Source organism: Alligator mississippiensis, chromosome 13, assembly GCF_030867095.1.
Source record: "Alligator mississippiensis isolate rAllMis1 chromosome 13, rAllMis1, whole genome shotgun sequence".
Lineage (NCBI taxonomy): Eukaryota > Metazoa > Chordata > Crocodylia > Alligatoridae > Alligator > Alligator mississippiensis.
In genome coordinates, this window is record NC_081836.1 from 37060706 (window position 1) to 37085466 (window position 24761).

A 24761-nucleotide genomic window follows, 5' to 3' on the forward strand; every position below is an offset into this window, starting at 1 on the left:
GGAAGGAGGGGACCATGGGGAGAACCCCACCAGGCCCCATCCCCTGCCTACTCCTCTAGCTCCCCTGAGTTCCCTGACCTCCACCCACTCTCCCAGCCCTGTCAATGGCTGCCCGCCCAGCCCCACTTTTAAAAAAAACAAAACCCCCCACACTCACTGGCTGTTGAAGCGGCTATCAGTGACAGAGCCCCCTTACACAGCTCAGGGCAGTGTGGTGCAGTGGGGATTGTCCCCCCTGCCTGACAGGAGCTGGTAAGTGTGGGGCTTTTTTTTTTTTAAAAGTACTGAGATTCTGGGACCAGGTGGGGGCAGCTATTTACTGGACTGAGAAAGCGGGCAGGGGATGGGGCCTGTTCAATTCAGAGATTTGGCCAATTCGGCAGTGGCAGAATCTCCAAATCAGATTTGGCTGAATTGAATTGGGACAGTGTTTTGAATAATGGATCAAATCCCTTTCCCCCCGAATTAGCTGAATCTGAATCCAAAGCGAATACTAGCCACTTCGCACAGGCCTATTATGCAGTAACTCTGGTTACTGCACAGCAGCGTCTCATGTAGACATGCCCAGTCTATGCAGAATCAGCCATTCAGGGTTCAAGAAATAGATATAACAAGGTGAGATCTGCACTAACCCAGGGCAAATCTTCTCCACTCTTCCAAAGCTTCAGAATAACCACTGTTGTTCTGCTATTAAGAGGTGTTGGATGGGAACAGACAGTGTAGGAGGCCTGCAACTTCAGTGGGTCCCATTTCTATGGAGGTTTGCTAATTAGGCCCCTGTATAGGTGATGGGGAGGTAGGGGCCAATGGAGTTGAGCAAGTCCTAATGATTATGTTCTGTGCAGACCTTTCAGACATTTACCTATATACTGAATTAGCAGAGACACTCTCTATATTGTATAGTGTCAAATATCGACTTCCAATCTGTGAGCCACTGTCTCGAGCTATTGTTCAATGTGTGAATTCCATCTGCTCATCTGAGCATTTGTAAAGATTACAGCTTTCATTAAAGTGCTGGGCTGTTTGTTGGATACCATGTTTATACAGAGGCTATCCAAGACGTTTTTGTAAAGTGTTGTTCTGAAGTGTTTGTATTCAGATCTCAGTCTGGTCAGCTTGACCCATGCTTCTCTTTCAAGGTCATGCCCAATGGGGGTCTCATTTGGTGTTGGTATAAACCACTGTAGGAATAGGTGTGATCTTTCTCGGCGGTAGGCTTACTCTGTTATTACCCATAGGTTTGGTTCAGCATACTCCATCTCTTCCAGGAGAATGTGGGCTTCATGTAAAAATGGTTATGACTTTTAAACTTCTTAACCCTCCAGCTGTTTGGACCTTTAGTTAACAGTTGGTGGAGCAGGTGTCATCTCTTGCCTCTATTGCCTGTAATGATGTTAGGGTCTGTCTTCTTACATCACTTGCTCTAATGCCTGAGAGTACAGGAAGTACAGCTGTGTGTGTATAAGTTGTGCAGCCTGTTAAGGGTCTCAACACACTGTTAAATACAGGGTATGATAATGGTTACCTTATCATGGTACCACCTGTGAATAGCTGCAAAGCAAAACAAAAATTCACTGGCAAGGCAATTGAACTTGCACTTTTTCCAGTTTGAATGGCAGACATGCTGAAGACTGGGAACTGAATTTGAGCCACAGAAAGGCACTTTGTGTGCTACGCAGACTGAGGTTGGGGATTCTGGTTCATACTGTCACAACTTCTGTCTTAACCCTTTGAATATCAAAACAAGAAGAGAAAGACCCAACTCAGCAAAGCACTTCCCAAATCTAACAGGATGCACATGACAAGCCCCATTATGCCCTTCAGATTCTGCTTCAGGAAAGCATCCCTACTTTGGGGGGTGGGGGGAGAACACTTAGGTGTGGATGTGAGTCCCAATTAAGTCAGAGGGTCTTGAAATCATTGTGCACTGGAGTCACTGCACATCACTGGGACATATGCACATGCCCAGAGGGAAATACGTACCCTGATCAGTAAGTGTCACATCAGTGTTTAAGTGTCTTGCCTTATAGGAAATGAAGAGCTTTCCTAAATAAAGAAAAGATTTAATCCAATGTTTAAGTGCTTTTCTGAATCAGACTGATCATTTGTGAACTCACTCGAATCCTCTGAATAAATTAAAGGGTTTTGTAGAACAAAATGTGGGGACTGAGATAGTAGTGCAAGTTTCATAAAGTGCAAGTGACAAAGATTGTCTAATTATCCATTGGGTACAGTGGCAATGTGAAGAACTTTGGAATGATCGTGTATACCTCTGTAGGTTTGGAGGTTAGTGTGGTGATCTGTCAAACAATTCCTCCTGGATGCTTCCACATGTACACAGGAACCAGATCATGATTAAGTGAGTCCTTGATGCCTAATGGAGAACACCTGAATCCACTGGAGGAAGTTTATAGGCAGTCCCCTATGGGGAAAAGTAGAGATCGGTTTGGTCAGGTTCATATGCCAGCTCAACACCTTAAAATGTTTTTTGTATGTGAATTCATGAGTGGAGGAAGGGATAAAAGACAGCTTGTAACCTCAGAGGGAGACTGACTGGCTGACTTGGGGTCAAATTGATAGATGGGTAGAGGTTGTAGAGGCACCACCTGTCTCAATCACAATGGTGTGTGATGTCTGGGCCAGGTGGTGCTTCAACAGACAAAGATAAGCTAAGGTTAGGTAAGACAACTGGTCTTATTGGCATTGGTAATCTTTCATGTGTTGCTGTGAGTACATTTTTTCTGTGGTTTTGCTGATCACAGCTGCTCTGCATAACAGGGTCCAAGCTCAAGTGAGTCCCTGTGATAAAACAGTTTACAAATAGAGGTACTGTGATCCTCTCTAAAGAGGGGAATGAAGAGCAAGTGTAGATCTGCTATTTGAAAGAAGTGTCTATAGAGAGTGAGAAGGAGATCCCAGGTGCAGCTCTCATGCAGCAAATGATAACAAGTGATCATTGTTTGAATATCTAGTAGGGCTTTGCGAAGCTTTGGTCCCTGATTCAATTCGGTGGAGATTCAGCCCAATTCTGTGGCTGAATCTCTGAATCCAAATCAAATCAGAGGACTCTTTAATCTCTCCAAATTGATTCAGAACCCTCCGAATCAATTTGGAGAGATTTGAACAGATTTGGTGATTTGGACATAGAGACAGTTTTAAATATTTTTTCTACATACCTCTACGTAGCAGGGGCTTATGATCACTGTGGCGCTCGGGTGGATACAGCATCCCACAGAAGCATGGTGGGCTCCCCAGCATGCTCGGCAGCAGACCTGGAAGTGGACCAGAAGCAGTTCTGGGTCCATCGGGGAAAATACTGGGCCCCCCACCCACGCCTCCTTGGCTCGGTGACTGGTGCCTCCCGGGTTTGGGGGGGCACCCAGGGTCCCCTTGAGGCTGATCACTGGGCCAGGGGAGTGTGGCCCCCCCCCTCTGCATGTTCCCCAGCAGACCTGGAAGCTGAACAGAAGTACTTCCAGTCCACTTCTGGGTTTGCTGCCAAGCATGCTGGAGAGCTCCCCCTTGCTGCTGTGGGATGCTACATCTGCCCCAGCACCACAGTGATCACAAGCCATGCTGAAACCTCAAGGTACGTAGAAAAAGTTTTAAAAGCTGTGCTTGTGTCCAAATTGCTGATTTGCTGAATCAGCACCAAATCGTCAGCTTCGGTTTTGGCCAAAACAAATCAGGGACAGTGATCCGAATCAATGGATTGAATCACTGTCCCTGATTCAGGCCAAATCTGAATCAAATAGGGCCCATTTCCCACACCCCTAATATCTAGGCAGCAACAGTGTTATCTTAAATGATTCTCTGTAGGTGTATGAAACAAAACCAGAGTGTCTTTTCTTCTGCCCTTACTTAATTCCCAGTTGAATGGTAGTTGCTTAACTTTCTTTCAGACTTTAACACTGGTGGGCTATTTCTTTCAGGGATTTGTTTCTATATATCTTTACTTTCCCTGGGAAATAATAAAAACATGATTCTGATTCATGCGGAAAGAGCAGAGCAGGGACAGGAATTTGGTTAAAAATAGTAACGTAAGTTAGGGTAGAAGAATGGAAATTGTTTCTTTTAAAGCCCATTATCAGTGATCAAGTCTCCAATAATAATAATATTTTGAATCCTAGTTTCAGGGAAGGTGACTTAAATCTCTTCCATATATTTTGGTAATTCTGTTTTTTGTAGGACTACCAGCAATAGACTTGTTGCTCAAATCTTCGAGTTGAATAAGGCATGACCATACCTCCAGCCATTGATAGATCTGACCTCTATATTTAATAGGCCCCATTATACAGATAAAAAACTAAAGCAAAAAGATTAGGCAAAATAATAGATGTATCTACATGAGATATTTACTGCAGAGCTGCCTAATTAGCTCCTCGGTAAAGTCTTCTTGTCTACATGTGTGGCCCTATTAGGTTGCAGTAAACTAGTAAAAGCTGCTGTATGTTATTACTTGTAAATAAAAATACTATCTTGTGGCAGCATTATTTACTGCTCAGCAATGCATGTGTAGATGCTGATGGGGCTGACTGGGTCAAGAGGTTGTTTCAGTTCAGGGGCTGCCAGGCAGCTAGCCCAGTAGTGAAAAACCCGTGTGTGCCAGTCAACTTCTCTGCAGCACATTGAGCTGGGTTGGAGAAGCCCTGGGCTGGCAGGCTGACCCCCCCACCTCCCCAGGGCCTCTTGCCAGTCAGGGCTGTTCTGATCTGGCTCAATATGCTATGGTCCCAGGCACATGTGTAAACACAGCACCTGGGACCAATAAACTCCAGCATGATATGTGTCAGAGTTTATTGCTTCAAATTAATTGCATGTATAGAGGTTTACTTGGTAGCCGTGTTGCTCTGAGACAAAAAGACATACAAAAAACTAGAACTCTTGGTTCCAAAATGATACCTTTTATTAGACCAACTGGAAAATGGCAAGAAAATTGTCCTTTTCTGCAAGCTTTTGGGATCAAAGTCCCTTCATCAGGCTCTGGGAAAAGTATAGATGGTACAAGATGGTAAAAAAGTCTAAGAGTTCTAGTTTTTTGTATGTCTTGCATGGATAGATGCAAGACATACAAAATATGTCAGTAAATATTAAATTGGTGGAACCTAAGCATTTAACTGTCTTGCTGAAAAAGGATGGAAGTGCTTTTCTAAGCATTTTATCCCAGGTTAACAGCTTTCAAGGTACCAAACATTCAGATTCAGTCTAGCTTTTGGATTCTGTCTCAGTGGAAGTTCTGGGCAGCCTCCACTTGTCTATACTCCTGGTAACCTCTCACACATACACCATGATCCAGAAGGATCCACAGTCACCTAGCAATATTATCCAAGATTACATGAGAAGTCTGTGGTACAATATAGAGCATCTCAAGTTTTTTGATTGAAATGAAAGGTTTCAACATGTCTAAACTGAAAAATTTATATCACTCAGTTGAACCAAACTGAAGCATTTCCTCCTAGTTTGGTACTATGTAAAACTGTAGCCACCTGAAATATCAGAATGCCTCCTGGGATTTGTAGTTGTGTTGGCATACTTGGGACATATGACACCATTTTTCTGTGTAGCTCATCTTCCTCTCTAGACCATGCATCTCATGATTACCTTGACAGTTCAGAGTAATTGGACACCATTTTGCATCATGATTTATTTAAACTGGCTCTCTTGCAGTGCTCTGAATCAGTATTGGAGAAGTCAGGAGCTCTACCCATTACAAGCCAGGTAAGTAATGCCATATTAACATCATGTTTCTAAATCATTTACTTAAAACCTTAGGAAATCCATCCGCAACCAACTTGGAACATTGACATTTCCAAGGAGAGGCAAAAGTCCATCCTATCAAAAACATCAATGTGCATGTAGTGAGTATGCACGGAAAACACTGTCTGCTACATGAAGTGACACAAGAATGGGCATAAGACAGTTTTAGCATTTTCAGCCATCAAAACTTGAATCAGTTTATAGAGAATTACTTCATGTTAAGTCACATCACATATGATGCTGTATTATATGATATGCTGCGCCCTTTTACAGATCATCAAACATTTAACAGAACTTTTCTGATTGCTGCTGTTACTAGCCAAAAGTTGAAGGTAGCATCTAACATCCAGGCATGGTGGATATGTGTCCCAAGGGCTACCCCCAGCTCCCCTACCTCTCTTTTTTTTTTTTGTCATGACTGCTCCATAAATGGAAGTGAACATCTTGATTTTAGTCATTTTCCTGATGTTCCTGTTCAGTTGTTCTGTACAAAAGTGGGTCTGAGCTATAGATAGAATACAGTTTAGCCTATAAAACTTTGAATCTCTCTGGATTTTTTAATGCTTCCTTATATCCAATGTTCATATCAATCTTGAAAACTTTTGCATGAAACTTGAATTTTATAAACTACTCAGGTGTTGTCTATGTAGAAAAGGGGGTTCCCAATGCAGCCTCCCTGTTGTGGGAGGGGGCATAGAGATTGTGTGCCTTGTCATCTTTGGTTATATTAAGTTAGATCAAAATCCAGATTTATTGTCTATTTTCCTTGAATCTCAAAAGGTTAAAAGTAGTAACATTTCTGAAAGCTCCTCTTGAGTAGGCCCAAATATATGCTAATCTTTTTTTTTTCTTTCTTTTCAAGGCAGCCTCAGAGCAATAGTGTTCAAATAACGATGCTGGCTCAGGGGTAATATGTTAATTGCAAGCAGCTCATAGGTGCAATTTTCAAAACCCCTGAAAAGTTTTCTGTTTGTTAAACTAAGCTTATTAAGAAACTTGTGGGGACTTTCCATCCGACCCTTGCCCCTTTCCATTCATTGGCTAGATTTGATAATTGTGCTACACTAGTGATTTTAGGTGTCTCTCTTGTCTATCTTTCCTGGGTTCTTGTCAGTATCTTGCAAAATTACCATATTTATTGAAGTTTAAGATGATCACCCAATAATTAGATTCCTTACATGGAAAATCTATAAATTGGTTAAAATTTTGCATGTATAGAATCTAATTATTGAAGGCTCATCTTTAATTCATTCTCAGCCTCAATGCTGCAAAGGGGCAGGCAGTGGGGGTGCAGCTGGTGTGAGGAGGTCAAGCAGCTAATCCCCTGCTTGTGTCTGCCCCCTGCTCATGCCCCCCCACAGCCTGAGCCCCACCCTCGCTCTGCAACCTGCCCCTTCTTCCAGCCTCTGCTCATCCCCATGCCTCTGCTTCTCTCCCAGCCTCCTTTCAGCCACTGCTCCCCCCTCTCCCTAGCCTCTGTTCCCCTTTCCTCCCCACTTACCTTTTCTTCATGCTGGCAGGCTCCATCCCTGTTTTTGCCTGGGACACAAGGCACAGTCCCAGCCCAGTTCCCACAGCAGCTGTGCACTGCTGCTATGGACCAGGCTGGGGCTGAGCTTAGTGCCTCTGGGTGCAGTGTGGATGGAGCCAGCCAGCACAGAGAAAAAGTAAGAGTGGGAGAGTAGAGGCTTCATGGAAGGGAACGGGGGAAGAAGCTGAAGGAGGAAGAGGGCAGGGTGCAGGAACAGCAGAGAGGGGGAGGGCAGGCAGCAGCTGTGGTTGGGGAAAAAACCCTGTCCTTGAATTGAGCAAGTATAGTACATTGTCTCCCTTCTGAGTATGGGGGAAACTCATGACGTCTGATCTATAGCCAGAATTGAAGAGAGTGGCTAGGAATCCAAGACAGAAACTAGTGCAAAACGCAGCAGGGAGGTAATGGAAAAGGATGGATGGAAGCTTAGCGAAATGGATTCTAATTTAACCACCAGTTTAGTTTGGAGGAGGCTAGAAAGTTGATGTATTTGAAGAATGATTTTTTACCTTTCTTTTGGTAAACTCACTTACCTGGTCTTGCATATTCGAAAGTCACTTTAACTTTTCAGTCCAAGTCTTGTATTATTAAAACAAAATCAGGATAGATAGAGCAATATAGGTATAATTATGCTTCTAAACAAACCAGTGTACTGTTTGTCTCCTGCTGACAGGTCAGCTATGTTGGACATGAACTCCCAGAGCAATTCCTTGGTCAAAAGAGCTGATGTATTCATCAGATGTGTCATGGGGAAGCTTGAACAGGACTGCAGAGTTATACAGAAACTTCATTGAAAGTAGTGTGACCACTTGTAGTATGCCTTCCAGTTCTGCTGTCTGCAGTTCAGGAAGGATGTTGATAAAACTGCAAATTGTTCAGAGAAGAGACTAATTAAGTTCTTGGAAAATGTGCCTTGCAGTAAAAGACACTAGGGGATGAATCTACTTTAGCTATCAAAGGGAATATAAAGGGTGACTTATTCCTGGTCTGTAAACTCCTTCTGGGGAATAGTTTAGTAATTAGTCCTTCAGTTTCCAGGCTGTGGTCCTTGTTATATCCCTGACCAACAGACTGAAGCTAGATAAATTCAGACTGAAAATAAAGTCCCTTCTCCCTTTCTGTCTTCTAGAGTTTTGAGAAGGTGTTACTTAATCCTTTCCTATCCATTCAGAGTGACCAGCCCTTAGATGGGGGAATACTTGGGACTAGCAATTACATTTGAAAACTCATTTTACTGCAAACTTTCAACCCAAGCCCATTGCTCAACATTAACTGTCTTTCAACCAGGCCCATTGCTTGACATTATTGTCTGGCATGTCATGACTAGTGGAAAATAGATTTAATATTAATGATTGCTTGATTAGCCATAGTTTCAGTTCCCCACAGTGTCTGTCCTTGCTCTCCAGAGCTCTCTGACTTCCACAATGGCTAAGCCACCAAAGGGTTCAGTTATATAGACTTCTGTGATGCAGCTATGGCAAGGGGTGCAGACAGAAGTGACAATTCTCACCTGATCTGGCCCCAGAAAGTAGTCTTCTACAGCTGTAACCAAACAGAAGTGCATAACTGCAGATGACTTTAAAAGAGCCTGATCCCTGAAAACCTGAACCCTCATTGCATGACGGTTCAGCTGAACACTCTTCGAAATGGAGTGCAGTCTGTAAATTGTGTCTGCAGAGCTCACAGCCTGTCACTGTTTTTAGAATGGGAGAGGGGCAATGAGCACAGGGAGTTTATACTCTGGAGTTTTTTCAGCCAGTGATGGAGGGTGGGGCAGGTGAATTGGCTGGCTGGAAAACCCTGAAAACAAACTCCCTCTTCTCCCTTTCCCCACTCCCATTCTGAAAACAGAGACAAGCTGGGAGTGGTGAGTGGTGCTGCTATGAAGAGCAGGCTGCAGACTCGCAGTCAGCTGCTGCTCCAACTCCAAGACCCAACAGTGAACTTCTGTTTGGTCTGGGGGATTGCTGCAATTCATAGCACTTCCTGCAAAGTGCTCTGAGTTACACTGGGGAGCTGCTTTTCTGTCTGCATTCCCATGGCTGTAAGCCACATTAGCTATAGGCATACCAGTATACTTACCATAATATCATACTATGTGCTCCCATGAATAGGAGCCCAGATCAGCTGTTGAGACTCCTACCTATTGAAGTGCATGATGCACCCCCACAGCTGGGAGCCCCATCAGCTGTGGGCTCCCAGCTGCAGGAGCTTGTTCCTTGTTGCTGGAAGGGAAGCCCAGGATCAGGAACCTGGGCTTCCCCTGCATTGGCAATTAGATGTGATGGAATCTGATGCTTGATGCCCCTGCCATGCTCCCTCGGGAATAGCCATGCTGGCTGGAAACTCACCTATCTGAGTTTAGATGTGTGGCATGGTCCCCTGATGCATGTCAAAACACAGCTTTTGGCAATCCCAGGAGCATGAGAACACATGCTCTGGAGAAGCAGCCCTGACTGGCCAGGGGTAAGAAGCAGGCAGTTAAAAGAGAGGATGCCAAGGAGAGTTTGGTGTTCCTGATGAGAAAAACCTTACTGGAGATGGCAGGAGAGGACAAGCCCCAAAAAAGAAGATCTGCAATCTGGACCCTCGGAAACTGCCAGGACAGGGACAAGCCCTAAGGAGGGGTTGACTCCCCCTGCAAGAAAGATAAGTAAATGGGAACAGGGGAAGGGACAGAGTGGGTCTGCCCCCCACAGAAGTCCAAACTGATCTCCTAGGAAAAGAATCTCTAGGGGGAAATGGTTGATGTAAACCAGCCAAAGAAGGAGGGAGGAAGAGAGAGCAAGTGAGCTATTCTGCAGGGAGAAGCAGGGACTGAGAAGAAAACTAAGGCAGCCAGCAAAAAGGAAAAAGGTTATACATGTCCTGCTGATGAGAGAAAAACTGAGCAGAGAGACACTGCATGAGGCAATACATACCCTTGGAGAAGGGAGAAAAGATCCAGGATGTATACCTGCAAGTTTTGATTTATAAAAGAAATAGAGGGAGAAGCGGACCATGGTGGACCTGTATTTAACCCTTTTATATCAGTGGGGAAAATGGTAAGAACCCTAGCTAGAAAATTTGATTTAAAGTTAAGGGGGAAGCTGCACCTATTATGTAAAAAGGGATAATTGAGGAGGCCCAAAGTCAAAGGGCCTGGGGCCTGCAGAGGAAGGACTGCTAATGAGTTCATGAAGATAACTCTTATTTGAGTCGATAAGAGTAATTCATATAGTGATGGAACTAGTGGAGAAAGAAGGCAGAGCACTGTAAGTTAAGGCTGGGAAGAGAAAGAATCCAGGATAAGCTTCCCTTGACATCCACGGAGAATAGCAACCATCCATCCAGGAGGAAAAGGACAGGGTGTAGGGGAGGTGGAGCCCTGCAGAAGATCTGCCATGAGGTCAGACGGACTGACAAGTTAGAACATTCATTTTCCTGAACATCCATTTTCCATCAAGATGTGGTAGGAAAGTGGGGGAGAGAGTGGGGTATAACACATTGTGGTTCTGAAGCAGAAGAACAGTGCCTGCTCACACACACCTCCTGCCAAGTATATGTGGCATGGCAGAAGGCATGATTATGTGGATCACACATCACATCATATTGTGCCTTAACCTGTATGTCTGTTAAGGGCCTCTGTGCAGGGGAGGCTTGCTCTACAAGAACTAGTGACCTGAGATTGACTAAAGTACTCAGATAGCAAAATAAAAGCGGGGGAGGGGTTCCAATCACTCTTTCTAATAAAAGACCTTTGTAAAACAGAACATTTTGACAATTGTGAGCATGGTAGCTGCCTCCATTCAGGCTAAATGAGGGAACAAATGAATGATATTGAATCGATGAAAGACACTACCCAGAGGCCAGACTGAATGCAGATGCAGAAATTAAGGATTGATGCAATGTGTGTCTATGTAAAAACAGTAGGTAGAAGGGGGGAGAAATATAGGAGACTGCAAAAATAAGATTTGTATGTGGACCCAAGAGAGATCTAAAACAGCTTTTGGGGCATAGTGCTGGCTGGAAAGGCAGACTTGAAATTATGAGGAAGGAAATAGCCCCATTTCACTTATTGTGTTCAGTGAAATAGGACCTTGGGTACACTTTTATTAGGTTCTTGGAATGCATGAATCCAGTTTTGAATCTGACTTTTTGTCTAATGTATGAGACAAAATAATTTACCTTTCCTGAGGGACATGGTTTCATATCGTACTATCTTGATTCTGCATATGTACACTTTACCTGCATCTAAAGTGTCTATAGTCTGTGACAGCAACTATGTTACAACAGTAGAAAAATTAATGTAAATAAACAGGAGATATTGTGAAAGGCACAAGTTTTCATTTTTGCAGTTAGTGTAGAGCTCTATTTCTATTTTTCTGGGATGACAAAGGAGAAACTGTATTTCTTAAATACAGTGGGCATGTATAGATATGCTTCAGGAGGTGCGGTGAGAGTTGCTTTAATTAGTGAGCCATGCTAATTTAAAGCTCCAGAGAGTCATGTTTATCAGCATCCTTGCACTGAAAAAAATGGCAGTAGGGTGATTTGAACTAAAGCTCATTCGATGAGTTTAACTTAAAGTGCCCCGCTGTCATTTTTTAGCATGGGGACGCTAATATGCACGATGTTGGAAGTTGCTGGATCACGTTAATTTCTGCGCTCCGGCACACTTGCTTAATCAAGTCTGCTCCAATGCATTGAATCTCCCGGCATGTGTGTAAGTGCCCAATGAGTTAATAAATGCTGATACAGCAGGCTTACCTACAGGAGACTAAATTGTACATTTGAAGCCCCTCTTGCCCCTCACCCATCCCCAGCTCTAGTTTGCATGACTTCATGTTCTTATGAAGAATGGTCTCATCTGGAATTTAACCTAGTATCCAGATAAATTTGTTAAATCAACAATTAGTCTAAATGGCAATGGGAGAAAAATTAGTGGGACACTTATTGCTACTTTGAAATGAATTTTCAGTGGTCTGAAAGGTCTATTTAAAATTTAACACTCCCCCCCCTCCCTCCCCCCCCCCCCGTGGTTATTTCTGTACTTAGAAGATCAAAATGTTAAACAAAAACATAAATACTCAGTTGAAGAGCTGGCCCCCATAGGAGCAACACATTTTTCTATTTTATATATATTTCAGGAAAACAATATCTCTATACATGCCTTTATCAGGCCTTTTAATACATGGTAATGATCAGAAATTTCATGTTTTAGCATACAGCACATTTTGTAGCAATGTGACTTTGAAACTACTGTGTGACAGCAAAAAAAATTATTGCTATTGTGATTTAACAGCAGCAAAGGGTTTACCATCCTTTCAGAATTTCTTTTGATATAACCCTATAACCCTTCAAGCCGTGTTTTTGACAAAATCCATGAGCTAAGCAGGTTTGGCTTCAGTCAGGACATGGCTGTACAGGAGACCTCTGTGCAATCCTTTAGTGCTGTTTGAAGTAACTCAATACGTGTTGTTTCATCCTAAACAGTGCGTAGTGTCAGTGTGACAGATTGATTTATGAAGGGGGTGCTGTGCTTGTGGAGGTGCCACCACTCACATGATAAGCAAAACAATTGCCCTGATCACTTGCAGTCATTCAAACCCCACAGCATGTCTTAGAAGAACAAAGGTGGTGCCCAGGTTAAATGTGACTTTGGACATCTATGCTGTCCTGTCTACGTAAAGCAATCCATGTCACTTCAAGCAGACATGATATGCTTATTTCCTCTTGTAGAATGTTTCTATGGGTTATTAAAAATAAATTTCATTTGCCTGCCCAGGGGTGGCTGCATTTCAGTGGCAGGAAGAGTGACACATTTGTTGTGAATATTTAAGATAGTTGTACAATTGCCCTGGAACATCTCTAAAATGCTTTCAGGTTTACATAGATGTTAGGCATTATCTAAACAGAACGTCCTTATCCTTCACCATTGCTGAGAAATTATAGAGACACAGTGGTGAGGCGTGTTAGGTTATTTACTAAATTATTGCAAAATATCATCTGATACAATTTATTCAATGGTCTGATTCTTGTCTGTATTGTGTCACGGCAAAACGCATTAACTTCAGCCCCTTAGCTTACTGTATGACATCAGATTTCCAGCGCTGGTACTTAATTGATTTGTCATTTATTTATACTTTTTTAATACACATACAGATTACATTCATAATCCCTTTTCTGGAACTAAAGGTTGGGGAATATGAATTATGTTAAGGGAACAGGGGACTCTCCTTGTTCTCTCTGTCATTCTCACTAATCTTTGGCATTATCTAGCTGTACAAGAAGACTACTGCTCTGATGGGGAGGGTAAAAGATGTTTAAATGGGTATAAGGATATCAAGAAAACCATGGTTAGGGCATGGGCCACTGGGATGCAGTCAAGAGACTGTTAACCTGCTATGTGAGCTTGTACAAATGAGTTAACTTTCTTAACTGTCAGTGGAAATGGGAATATAAAAAAGTAACCAGCATTTTTATAGGTGCTTTGAGATCAGCCAATGACAAATGCTGATTGATGTGGGCATGCTGAATACAAATGGTTTGATCCTGATCCTCATGGACTCAGATTATCAGAACTTCACAACATCAGTCAAATAAGCAGAGCAGGGAGCTAAGTGCCTCTGCTTCTAATGCAAGATCAAACCCAACAGGGTAACACAGACATTAACTAGATCAATAAGTGAAAATCAATATTTTCCCAACTCTGAAGTGTGAAGGGAAGGCATTCTGCATAGGTTCTCAAGGTCGCACATTAAAAGATCCCAAAAAGATAGTGGGCCAAATCCTGCACTAATTTGCAGGATTGTCCTAGAGTTGAATGGGCTCAGGTAAATGCAACACGCATTTCAGTGTACTTAGGGGCACCCGGTGATTCTATAAGAAGGAATCATTAGGCAAAGCCTGTTCAGTTTCCCTAGAAGTACTGAGATCAGTATATGGCAGCTCACAGAACTGAGCATGATTGAAAAGATACTTCCTCTTGAGTCTCAGTTCATTCAACAAATGGCACTAGAAAGGATCACAGGAAATATCTGCAAATCTTATATTGATACTTTGCAGTCCTACCCTTCAGTATATGCAGGCAATGAAAGTTTTTAGAAATGGTGTTTCATGATCTTTCCTGGATATCACAGCTCTTCTTGGAGGAAGGTAATCCTTAGAAACTAGGCTCTTTTAATGGCAAAATCTGACAGAGCACTGACATGTCCTGCCTTCGTCTGATTATCAGTAGCTAGGGTGTCTTTACTTCAATAGAAATAATCTGAACATTCTGGTTTTAGCAGAATACAAGAATATACATGTGCTGCATTAATAGACTCTAAATTAAGGACCATTAACATGGAAATTATCTGGTTTATAAAAGTGCCTCAACCAATATATATAAAACTAAGAGTCATTTCTGTGATTCTTAAAGTGTTCCTGTAGTTCCCTTGTCATTTTCTCCACCCTAAATGTGAATCCTTAGAGTCCATCAATGTCTCAGAACTTCAAGAGAGAAAAAAAGATTTAAAGTGCTGCTGGATTTTGCTTTTGATTCTTTAATGAAGTGAATAGTCTCTTAAGAAGAAGCGTTTGGTAAAATGGGAGGGTGAAGGGGAAGAAGGCACTGTAACAAGCCTTTTTAATCTAACTGCTAAGTGTTTTTTTTCCCCCTGAGGTGTACAGACATCTCCTTTCTTCAGCTGCACATTGTGCAAAGGACATCAGTAAATTAAAGAATTTCAGGAAGTGGAGTTAAATGGGCATACTCCAATTAAGCTTGTAACTGGTATGCAAGGCCTCAGTTTGCATCTAGAGCATTGTACATCTACTTTGTAGAAATTTATGAGTTTTGGACCCGCTAATTTATATGCCAGATCTTGGGTGATAACAACTCAATTATGTGCTGTCATTAAAAAGTGATTTGTTGCTTGTTTCCCCTATATGTCCATCCATGTGAACTGGGCTTTTTTGGTGTTGGTAATTGGACTCAGAAGGAAGTCTTAGTCTTGGTTCATAAAGGGACTAGATAAATTAATGGATGGTAGTTCCATTAATAGCTACTAAACTCAATAGACAGAGATAGTATTCTCTGGCATCTCTAAACCAGGGAGGGTGGATGCCAGGGTCGGGGGGTGGCAATTGAATTGATCACTCTAGATCTACCCTATTCATCTACTCTTCCTCTAAAGCATCCACTCCTGCCATTGCTGGAGACATAATCCTGGTTTAGATGGATCATTGGTCTGACTCAGAGGGCGCGTCTGCAAGTGACAATGCACTATAGTGTTGCACTATGGCAACGTAGCATCCACAAGCAAAACCCATGATGCCAGAACTACGTTGCCATAGCAATGCACTCTCCCATTATGGTTCTTAACCCTCTATATTTTGTTAGAGAATATGAATTGGGACTATTGGGGAAAGTCATTGAAATTGTAAATTCCACCAGCATAGTCTATGAATCCACCAGAAAATCTTATTTCCTGGGTTGCTATGGTCTGGCTTCCATATTGAAAACCCTTTTTCATAGAGAGTATATGGATATTTATATGGCCTATCTTAACAAAGTACCTGGGTAAATCACAGTCAAAACTCATTTGAGTCGCTCCTGTTTTACAGATAGGAAACTGAGGCCCAGGGCATATAAACAATATACCTAAACTGAAATCAGAAGGTGTGAATGTGGTTTATGTAGACCCATCGTAGGTAACTAGTATCAAGAGAGCTCAGGTATTAGTAGCCAACTAGTTATTGCTTCCGGGGAGCTTGGTTTAAGAGTTTGGAGGTTGGGGTGTGTGTTGCCACAGCTAATCAATATACAAACCAGCTAGTTTAAAACTAGTTCAGATATGCCCACCCAAGTTGGAGTCATAGCCTTTGGTTTGCAACATAGACTCATGCTCAACGACTTAACAGGTCATGCAGCAGTTCAGCTGGCTGCAGACTTACTGCAGGACTCCTGAATTCCAGCACTATTATACTCTTCTTTTTACCCCTTAGAATTTTCCAAGGCTGCCAGATGCTTCCTATTTCTGTACCTAATCTTCAGTTTTTGGAAAAGAAAAAAAAACCCCAATACGAGTAGCAGTGTTACAAGCCTCCAGAGAAAATTAGGCCTTTCAATGAAATACAATATCTTCTGGACTTCTACTTTTTGGTTTACAAAAATTATAAGACCACATCCACAGGTACTGTCAGAGACAGAAATAAGTGGAAAAATCTCATGCAGGAAAGTCAGCCTTAGAAACCAAGACTCACAAACAAACTATTCTAAATCTATAGTTACAGAATAGATACAGATGCCAGTATATTTGCTGTTTCAGCCATTTAATTCTACTTCTTATCCACCTTATCACTAGGTGGCAGCATAGCAACACACATCTTTTCTCTTGTTAAAAATATACATTGCAGCTTTAACACCTCTAGTTTTAGCTTATAAAAATGTGAATTAAAAACTTACTATTTGGCTTCTTGCATTTACACATACAGGCCTGTTTAGAAACCACCATTTACTTGTTTCAATTTCCTAATAACTATTTTACTCTAAAAATGAAAGTGCAGTGGTTTTAAATAAAATGGACAAATTTACCCTATCTCTGCAATTTAAATTTAGAGTTAAAAGCTCTAACAGGTGAACATATTCTGTTTGTGTCTCCTTTCTTCCACCAACTGTTCTCTAGTTATTTTCATATATACTTTATCGCTGTATGCTGAAGATTGCTTTTCTGGCAGATGGATTTGTTGCTCCCAAATGATTATTTGATTTCATCTGCTCAGTTGTCTGTATTTTTAATCATCCAGTAACTTGGCTGTGCTGTAGTCATAGATGATATCAGTTCTTTACCCTTTTTGCTGGTCATTTTTCAATATAATCTTCAATGTCTTGTAAACTGCTGTTTACTCCCGCCCCTTTTTGAAAATCCAGGTCCATCAGTTAAATCTCTACTTTTAATGTTTCGATTAAGTATGAACATGGCTTATGCTTTGCATCCTAGTACCTGATTTCCATTTACTATCCAAGTGATTTTGGATAGTTAGTTTTATTTACTAACCAAGTGATTTGGAAACCATATTTAACTTCAGAAATACTCTGAAGATCTGCTGGACTATAAGGCAGTTTTCATTTGTATCTATTTGCCCTTTAAGTGATCCTTGATTTCTAGACCATGACAGATGCCACATGAGGTCAGCAGATATGGTGTAGTTAAAATTGCTTTTTCTAAAAACATCTGACAGGTTTCCGCATTGGAGATTAATGATTGATGCAAGAAGTAGTGAATACTAAAATCAGCAGATTGTTGGTCTCAGCCCTGGGATTGCACAGTAGCTTGTACAAGGTTCCAGTACAGTGCAGGTACTGGGACCAGCTCCTGTGCTGTACCTGTGTCACTCCTCTTACCTGCACTGTACTGGATCATTGAACCAGCTCCCATGCACTGTGGGAGCTGCATGTTGGTGTTGCTCCCAGCCTCCTTACCACTTTGAACTGGCAAGTCTCTGGTGTGGTGTTGGGCGTGGGGGGTGCTGGAGCCTAGCAAACAGCTGTTTATCAGACTTCTAACCCCACCCCATTGGGCAATGCTGGTTCAAAGGCTCTGGTACCGTAAGGAGGCTGGTAGTTCAACAAGCAGCTTTTGTCAGGCTTCTAGGCCTCCCACCCCTCCATGGCCCTGGAGTTTCCAGATCATATTTCCTCTGTGGAGCAGTCTGACTGTCTGGCATTAACTTAACAAGTGTTGGGTAATAGATCTAGAGATATGACTTCCTGGAAAAGGCCTAATTTTACTATACTATGATGGTGCTTAGTACATGCATCGCTGCTTGATGCTAGCTTTGTAAGGGCAGTTAGTGTGTGCTAAGTGTAATATGTAACAAGGCCCTTAAATAAGAAATGGCTAATGTTTCCACTGATGATGCAGTGATTAACTTTAAGGTGTTAGTGTAAACCTGCTCCATGACAAAGCTGAAGCCTCAGAAAAGCCACAAGCCAGAAATTGAGTGGTATTGTTATTTATTTATTTGCTTATTTTCTAACAATAGCCTGCCACAGCAGGGAAAATTTAACACCATAATAAGAAATGGATAATTCAAGATTTTACATCTGTTTCTATCTACGGTCATGAAAATGGTCAGTTTGTCTTATGGAATCAGATTTTAGATTTATTCATGTCACATAGTTCATCTCTGCATCAGTCCTCTGAAACAGCTGCTTCTTACTGCATCACACCAAGAAAAAAAAAGACTTTTTTTTAGCCCCATTATCTACAGATATAACAGAGTTGCCTGTGTCACAGAGTAGTCAAGGGAGAAAACACAATAAGTAGATGTGCATATATTGCAGCTCTTTATGAAGGCAGATATGATAAGTATATAATATATGGCTCCCAAGGGGTGATTTTTACATATTTTGAATGGAGCTGTTTTCTTTAAATTTGATTTGAAAGTTAGGTACCTTCTAGCTTGCATCTAAATTCAGATCAATTACTGTTTTCTTTCTCATGGTAAATTGCTTTTTATGTTTGCTTTGAATGCCTTTCTATTAATGAGTGGTGCTTATAATGGGCAGTAGGAGAGTAAGTTTTCAAGATGCAGCAAATTTACACAGATGTGTAAGGTCTGTATTTGAGATGATTAATTTGTATGTACTAATGCAGACTAGGGAATAACTGGTGAGGCTGCAATACTGCAGAAAAGGACCTGGGGGTTACAGTGAACCATAAGCTAAATATGATCTCACAATATGTTCTTATTGATAACAAAAAAAACAAACAACAGCACATGGGGTTGTGTTAACAGGAGTGTATCTTGCAAATCAAGAGTAGTGATTCTGCCCCTCTATTCAGCAATGATGAGGGATCATCTGGAGTAGGCTATCCAATTTTGGGTGCCACACTTCCAAAAAAAAAAGTGGACAAATTAGAAAAAGTCCATGGCTGAGCAACAAAAATGAGAGGAGGCTTAGGAAAAAGTACATATGAGGAAAGGCTGAAAGAACTAGGGTTATTTAGTTTGGAGAAAAGAAGGCTGAGGGGGATTTGATAATGGTCTTCAGGGCAACTTTAAAGAGGATGGAGATAAACTATTCTTTGGGCTGTAGGGCACAGGACCAGGAGCAATGGCCTCAAGATGAGGTGGAGGAAATTTAATTTGGAGGTCAGAAAGAACATTTTGACTGTGAGGGTGGTCAAACATTTTCAGACCTACTTTCCTATGATCCTAGATCTATTACTTCTGTAATTAAGCTAAGGAATAGGACCAATTTCTGTCAACCTGTTTAGAGGCCACGATGCCTTCAGTTGAATTAGAATTTGCAATAATGGATCACATGATTTTAAAGGCAAAATTTTGATGGAATGCTCTTAGAGCATATTTTAGCTTTATACTAACAATTAACACAATGGGCATGTCCAGATGAGCCCACACGTGTGTCTTGTGGCATCTCAGAGCAGGTCGAGACTCCACAAGAGGCACACTGAGAACAAAAGAAGTTCCAGTGTGGGCTCAAAATTTGATACCTGGAAATCCAGGTTTGACACTGCACGGGGCCTGTGGAGACAGAACCCAGCCCAGCACAGTGCACAATCCCTACAAGCAGTACCAGGCTCCAGATGACAGCCTGAGCAATCCAGGGCTACTGAAAGGTGCACAGCGTTGCACCAAGCTGGGCCAGCCCTGCAACAAGTGGCACAGGTGGTGCCAGGTCTGAGGTGGCCAACGCCATGCCACAGGGGACTTTACCAGCAGCGTGCCCTGAGCACCTGTTTGGTGTCCTCCAGCAGGCTCAGGTGGTAGAATTGGGAGCACTGTTAGGCTGGGCAAAGTGCTGGCCCTACGACAAACTCTGGTGGGCTGGAGAACATGGGGTGGGGGGCAGGGACCACCATCACACAGGACCTGGTCAACAAAGGCAAAGGTGTTGGGAGGTAAGGCAGATTTCACCTCTTGCAAACAGTAAATTAGCAAAGTAATCCAGTGCAGGTGCAGTGCAGGGTGGCACAAGGCAGTGCAGCAAGGAATCCCCCTCACTCCCGAGGGGGCATTGGAGCGCAGGTGGCAGCACCAGCAGCAGCAGCAGTAGCAGCTATCCAGGACAGTCACCCAAGGCATGCTTCAGGTGAAGGTGAAGGCAAGGGGTGGTTTGCCTGAGGCAGCTGGAGCAGGCAAGGCAGGCTTAGGTGCCGGCAGCGGTGGGGGAAAGGGGCTATCAGGCAGTGTAGGCCCTCTCTCTGGGCTGTCCCCCAGCTGCAGCTTGGCAGTGGGCTGGACAGCAGGCCAGAACAGGAGTGCGGAAGCTAGGGTGCGGTACTGGGGTGTGGTCTAGTGCGGTGGGGAGCAGAGGACTGGGGGGGGTATCCCAAGATGAGGTAGCAGTGTGTGGCATTCAGCAGAGGACCCCCTCCTTGTGGAGTGGTGGCAATAGCAAGAGCAAGGCAGAAGCAGGAACAGGAGCCTGAGGCAGGAAGGGGCATGACCAGCTTCCCCCCAGAAGCTCCTACAAGCAAGTAGCAGTAGCAGCAGGAGCAGCAGCCTGAGGCAGGAATGGGCCTGGCCAACTTCCCCCCAGGAGCTCCTGAGAGCAAGTAGCCCTGACGTGCTTGCCAGGGAAGGTTTTAATACTGCTGGTTCCAGCACAGGTGCTGACCCCAGGCTCTAGCTCCCCATGGTTGCAGACCCAGAAGTAGCCGTGCAGGGTTATTTTGCCCCAAGTGACACAACTTGCCCCACACCAAATTGCATGTCCAGGCATTTGCACTGAGGCAAAAATCCCTGGTGAAAATTTGTACTCCTCTGATCTGAGCTGCTGCAAGTCCACGCGCCTGCACGTGTGGATGTGCCCAGTGGACTTAATTGTTAATCTGTAGAATGTTCTGGGGTTTTCCTTTTGATGATGGGAGATATGAAAAATCATGATCTATTCTACCAATTTTGTTCTCTCTTTTTGTGGTGAAGAGCACATTGGAAGGTCTTGGCATTGCTCATGGGTGAAGTGAAGCCATTATTTTGTGTGTTAGTTTTTCAAAAGAACTGTAAAGTGTTTTGGGGTGATTTTACTAACCAGCTACTTCAAGGTTATTACTCTTGCTTACTTTTGATAGGCAGTGAAAAGTCTTGACCTTCCTCCCTAAAGATCACATGCTTTAAGAATAATACCTTGCAGAAGCAGACTTTTTTCTTAGCCAATTCAAGTGCCCGTTTAAATCACTCCTCAGTTTTGTAACAGTTCAGTAAGGAAGTGACCAAAGAAAATCAAGACTGATAGAAATCTCCTGCAAAAAATTAAAAAATACTATTATTTGTGATCTCATTTATTTCTAACTCTGATCACCTCTCCTGGAATATTTTTCTCTGTAAATGTGAAACTATTGGAGGCAAGGTAGGAGAAAACGTTGACACTGGAAAATCTGTTTTTTAGTGCAACCCATAGAAGATAATTCTAGCCTAAAAAATGAAGAAGTCTGATGGGAGGCAATAATAGTGTTGAGTGGGAATTTGTATTGAGGCAATGCACTTCTCCTCCTCAGTTCAACATTGTCAGCAGGGATTCTGGTTTTCTCTGATTTAAAAAAATCCCCAATTTTTGTTAAAAAGTAACCCCAAATCCACATTTTTCAATGATTAAAATGAAACACCAGTGTGTGTCTGTGTCTGTGTCTCTGTCTATGTGTATGTGTATAATCAAGGATCCTGGCTTTCTCTGATTAAAAAAAATCCCCAATTTTTAATTAAAATGTAGCCCCAAATCCATATTTTCCTGTGATTTAAATGGAACATCACCATATATCTATATATAGATATATATATATATATCTATATATAGAATGGTGTTTTTTTTTTAAATCACAGGAAAATGCAGATTTGGGGTTACTTTTTTAACTAAAAAATTGGGGATTTTTTTATATATATAGTGGTGTTTCATTTAAATCACAGGAAAATGTGGATTTGGAATTACTTTTTTAAATCAAAATTGGGGATTTTTTTTAAATCAGAGAAAGCCAGGATCCCTGATTATCAGGGTTACCATTTTGAAAGCACTTAGCAAGATTAGATGTAGTGGCAATCTGCCTCTGATTCCAAGAGTTTAGTTCACAGAGTCTTGGTGTTCTCGCACTTCTTTGGATAGCTGGAGAAACATTTTTCCCTGTGGTTTCTATTAGCCCTAAGCAGAGTTTGAGCAAAGACAGTTCTGGTTTGGATTGACTGCATATTGCTACTTTGGGACTGACCAGTAGTGTAACAATGAGTGGGGATATGACTCATGAGCCCTCGGTGCTGTCTAAATGTGTGTGTGGGGAGGGACGCCAGAATGGACATGGGGAAGGGGTGGGGCACCTCAACTTCCTGTCCCTTGCCTGGCACCTAGCACCTTCCCTGTAGTGACTGCAGCAGGGAGGCAGAGCAACAGTAGTGGCATAAAATGTAAGAGGAATGGCTGGGGGTTTGATGCTACGAATGTCACTTTCTTTTTTGGTTTTACTTCCAGAAATTGGTGTTTAAATGTCTGCTCGACACATTTCAGAAGCAAAAAACCCCCAAAAACTAGGTGGGGAGGAGGCAACGCTTCCCTACTCCTAGGACAGCAAACCTTCAGCTCCTGTTCCTGCACCATGTCCTAGTATTGCCCTGGGCACACTGTGATGGGACTGACAAAAGAAAATGGTGACTACAAAAGAATGGAAAGCAGTATGGGCCCCAAGCTCAGGGTCACCAAGCATATCTGCTCTGTGAAGACTGTTCCCAGCGTCTGAGCTTGCCGCAACTGAAGGTCTGCTTTAAGGGCATGTGGCTCTGAGGGCACAACCAAAGTTCAGATCAAAGAGCTGTAGACCAAATAGCTTGTAATATAGCCACTACAGTTAACAGATATGAGGATAGGAAGATTTCTAAGTCCAATGTAGTCATGCAGATATGCCTGTAAATAAAAATGATTTATTTGGGTCATTGAATAAAATTTAGTTTTATCATTCTTTTTTCACCTTGGTGTGGTGACTGGGAAAGTTGGCCTTTGAGAATGGGATTTCTTTGAACTCAAAGGGTGCATCCAGATGAGCATGGACATGAAGTATGCGGCACCTCAGACCCATCTGCGATGCCGCACACTGCACCTGCCATACATGCATGCATTCCCCATCCTGCTAATTAGCAGTGCAGTGGGGGGCTGACACTGGGAAATAATGCCATGTATTGCTGGGAAAATGCATGTTCCTGTTCATGGCAACATGCCCAAAGGATTTGCACTTGCTTATGACAAATTTGCACAGGATGTGGTAAGTGACTTGTCTTTGGCCACACAGTTAGAGTTGGGAATGGCTGATTTTATTTATCTCCATGGCCTGTTTAGTCTACTTAGCAAAGTAACCTCTGGAGCTGGCCTTTCTATACTGCCTATTAGAATAACTGGGTTGAATGAACTGTTTCACCATTGTTTGAGTACATGTGAATGCTACATGTGCCCTCTGTACACTATAGATTGCTTGGCTAATTAAAGTAGTGCTACATTATATTTGTGTCTCAAATATTTAATTTCTCACAAGGAAAAAAGACAAGAGAGTTGATACACAGATTTAGATAAGTCTGATTCCAATAGATTGGATGGTAAGGGAGCTATATATCATGTCACTGTGCCTGTATTGATATCTAGCTATCTAAATAGATATAAATAGATAATATATATTGTCTTTATTTCTTGTTAGAAATTATATATTTGAGTTATTCTTCCTTTGGAGCTATATCTGCCATTGGAGAATTACTATAACACTTTTAAGGAGAAATTTACCCTTTTTGTTTTAGTTGATTGTTGGGTTTTTTTGTTTGTGTGTTTTTTGTCTCTCCAACTCTACTTGTGTTCTGTAACTTTATAAAAAAGATTGTAAATATCCCTTCCATTGCCATTATGCACACTTCCCTTTTTGAAATAAAAATATTTTCTTCAGAGAAACTAACTTCAATTCTTGAACCTGCTTGACTCCATGTTAGTACTCTACATAATGAACCTTGTAGATCAATGTTTTATATTGAAATAAGGTGAAATTAGATTTGAGATCTTGTAGTATATACTGTTTTCATTTCAATGATATATTATCAAAATCAGCTTCTGTTTGACATTTTACTGTAGGTTGTGGGTTACCTGTATTTTTTAAAAATTCTGATTGATGCAAACATGCCGTAACATACTACTATACAGTAAATTATTATTTTCCTCTCTCAAAATGTTGAGCTTTGGCTATTGTGGAAAATTCCTAAAGAAACATTCACTTCATTTGAAGATGGATTGTCCTGACAAGTGGAAATCCAAGATGCATTCATCTCAGGGGTTTCTTGTACTATAACTTTTACCCCTCTGTATGCATCACTCTGACCACAGGATATTAACACTAGATGTTTGAAAACTGATGCTTGGGCTGACTAGGAGGCATACCTTCCTATTACAAAAGGCAAGGGGTAAAAGTGTAATTGAATTTAAGGGAATACCTAAAATGAGTACAAAAACCATACAGCTGAGACA